The sequence below is a fragment of the Artemia sp. Qi Xiang Cuo genome, chromosome 20 (assembly GCF_049724085.1).
Source record: "Artemia sp. Qi Xiang Cuo chromosome 20, ASM4972408v1, whole genome shotgun sequence".
Taxonomy (NCBI): Eukaryota; Metazoa; Arthropoda; class Branchiopoda; order Anostraca; family Artemiidae; genus Artemia; species Artemia sp. Qi Xiang Cuo.
The window spans coordinates 38904890-38908470 of record NC_142813.1 but is presented as its reverse complement, the minus strand read 5'-3'; the positions used below and the strand labels follow the sequence as shown (position 1 = coordinate 38908470).

The 3581-nt window shown below is 39.0% G+C and overlaps 1 pseudogene; it reads right to left on the bottom strand.

Annotated features, from left to right (window-relative positions):
• On the bottom strand, positions 1 to 2643 carry LOC148940176 (eukaryotic translation initiation factor 3 subunit C pseudogene; annotated as a pseudogene).
• Positions 2644 to 3581: the final 938 nt, after the last annotated feature.

The following is a 3581-nucleotide window of genomic DNA, read 5'->3' as shown; positions in this document are numbered from 1 at the left end:
TCATTCTGCATAGACACCCCTTCTAGTTCTTTCCCGATCACCTCTTCCAGGCCAAGCTCCACCTTTGCCATCTTCTCGCCTTTGATATGGCCTATCCCTATATCCCTGTTGCATTGGCACTCGACCGCCCTGCTTTATTTCAGGTATTCTTTCGTTGTTTTCAACCAATGACAGAAGTCGATCAGCTAACTGAAGTGAATATGATTGTAGACGACTGGGCTCAGTTCGATGCATAACTACACTTTGAGTTGGCTCATCTAAAGATGCCATCAATTCTTCACGGATAATCATCTTAGAAACAATAGAATGAACATCCCTAAGCTCAAGTTGGAACATCTGAGAAAGTCTTTGAACAGAAAAGGAATCATATACTTTGGAAAATGTAAACAAGTAGGTTCGCATTGTTTCTTCTTGGATTTTGCGAATCAATGTTGGACGAACATCTCCTTGCTTGAATAAAGACCACACCTTGGTATTCATCTTATCATTGATTAGATAATTTTTACATGATTCCCAGTTGCCATTGCGAATGGCCTTGGCGGCAGCTACAACGTGTTCTCTCATTGATTCTGGCGGACAAATTACAGCTTGACGTTCTGACATTTTAAGTTGATGATGGAAACTTTTCGAAATCCTACGCCATCTAGCATCACTTTCATAAGCGGCCATATGCGGGATTTCAATCAGCATAGCTGAAACTAGGTAAACACATTCCAGCAGCTCCAAGTTGATTTGCATGTGGAAGGGCACTTGTCTTTGTTTTTCAAGCTTCTCCTGTTCCTGAGTCCTATCCATCTGTCTTGTCATCAACAGACCTTGAGCAAGCAATTCTTTAGAACGCCCGCCAGACTGAATATCCAGTAAAGCATTGTGAGCATCCTTAATGCTTCCATAGTGTAAAGCACACATACCTAACTGTACCAGTGTGAGATTGTACAAGATCTGAGTGGGTGGATCTGAATGCTGAATAGTTTCCTGAAGATGGGACATCAGCATTAAATTCCTAGCGGCAAACCACCGATTATGAAGGCTTAAATGATAAATTTGATAAAGAACTGCTCGCTGACGCAAGCGGTCTGTATTATCTTTTCCACAAATAAACTTGCAAAGTCGGTCCAGTGTATTTAAACTCGTCGGCTCCTTCGTAATTTCATCAAGAGCCTTCATATAAATTTTATAGTAGATATGATCCATTTTGAGTATATAAGCCCGACAAATATCGGCTGATTTTTCAGGTTGCTTTTCAACATAAAACGTGACGTCGTCTATCAATTTGATAACGGGATTTACGTCACTAAGGCATATCACATACTCGTTACTGTGACAATCAAGGTCCTTCAATATCTTAATGAATTCAGCATCTAGTCGTTCAACAACAGTTAGAATACAGCCCCTAATTCTGCAGGGTGAACTACCAAATTGTTCATTCTCTTCTGTGATTTGCTCAGTCAAAGTAATGTCGTCATGCTTATCCAGCATTTTGATCAGTTGATCTACTGTGACTAGTAGCTTGTCCCAATGTTCAACCTTCATTGCATCCGATACTTTGGTATTATAGTCAAAAATAGCAGCAACTAAAGAAAGACGAACTTTCACTGAAACACCTGGACCCAGATTATTAGCTTCAGCGATTTCCAATAGCTCTTGAAGCATGTCTACCATTTCCGCTTTGTTGGTTCCCTTTTTGCCTCTTGCAGAAACGATTTCATTCAGCTTCTTCAAGACACTTTCAACTGTAATCTCTGTGTTTTTATCGAACATTTTTGGCTTAGTCGGCATCGGGACACCACCTCGCACAACTTCCCAGTCACCTTGCCCTTCAAGCTCTTCATGTGCTTCCTCTTGTTGCTTCAGTTTCTTTTTCTCCTTTTCTTTGTCTTTCTTTTCCTTTTTCTCACGCTTTTTTCTTTCTTCTTCCTCTTGCGTAGTTTTCTTTAAAAATGTCTCTCTTATATTTATATATTTAGTTTCGTCTTCCTCACTGCTCACAGCATCTTCCGAGTCTGACGTTGAGGGCCAATAATCACTTTCAGAATCTTCATCTTCCAATTTAGCAGGTTTGACTTTGGCTTTGAGCTCCTTTACTGCAGCTACTTCTATTTCTTCATCTTCGGATTCAGCTTTAGCCTGTTCTGGCTCTTTGTCTTCAAGATCTACCGCTTCCCTGAATTTTTGTAGATCACCCTCGAATTCTTTCAGTGCCTTCTTCAGTTTTTGCCTTAACGTAGCCAAACTCTTGGCATTATTTTTGGACATGCTATTCTTCCTGTATTCATTTCCCAGATCCCAGAGATCGTTCACAAAAGCTTCTAGTTCAGCTAGTGCCCGAAGGAAAAATAGAGGAGTGACGCCATGGTCCTCTTTCTGAATAACTGGCAATGCTTTATTGTAAGCAGGCATTAATTCCTCAAAACTTTTAAGCACGTTTGTAACATCCTTGATTTTTTTGTGATTTCTCATTTGACGTATTGTGTCTTGCATTTCTTCATAGCGCTTTTCTTTTGCACTTTTGACAACACGTTTCTCATCTTCTTCATCACTGACAACATATGTTGGTACTGGTTGGGATTTCATTGGTATCTTATCTTCACTGACTCCAGTACCAGACTCAGATTCTGAGCTTACTACAAAAACTCGACTCATCTTATATCTTTAAATGAGAAAATTTTCATCTTTGTAGTTCTTAAGTAGTAATTATGACGTCACGGCGTAATGATTTTATTGACGTCATGGCGCATTGATATTATTTCACGACGTCATCAGAAACAACAATATAATTTCGTGTTTTTCTATTCACGTCATAGCTCTAATCTAATATAAAGCTATGACGACATTCATTATTTATCTAGTAGGGTTTCAGACAAGGTAGTTTCAATGATGTACTTTCGTTTTGATCTTACTCTATTTTTATGAGTTTTGTTATATTTCTTAGCATGGGACTGATTGTCTCTTACTAGGTTGCTAGCGACTGCTGCAACCCAAATTCACATATATATTGATTTATGAGAGGCAGCCGGGCCGAGTGGTCCAAGACACTGGTGTTAGCCACCAGTCTCTTCGGAGGCGTGGGTTCAAATCTTACCGCTGGTATACGATTATGTTTGAAAGACTGCAGTGTGAAAAGACATCAAAAATGCAGTTTTTGGTGGAAAAATTTATTCTCTTTTAGAAATAATGTATTTTAGTTACTATAGATTTTTAACTCAATTAATTTCCTTTAAAATGAGCTATTGAACAACCTTCTACGATGTTCCTGTGCCAAGCTATCTGTGGAAAAGAAAAAAAAAGAAAAAAGAAAAAAATATCCCGTTGGGGGAGAATAACGTGGTTAAAGTCAATTTTCTTGATTTTTAAGCCAATATATTTCCCTTGCTGTTCAAGCCAAGGGACACAAAGTTTCCTATACAGGGGTTTCGGACAAGGCGGTTCTAATGGTGTACTTTTTGTTTTGATCTGACTCCTTTGTTAGGAACTATGGGTTTTTATATTTCTTAACATTGGACGTGATCGTCTCTTACTAGGTTGCTAGCTATCGCTGCAACCCGGATACTATTGGCGAGAGATCGTTGTTTACTGTAAAA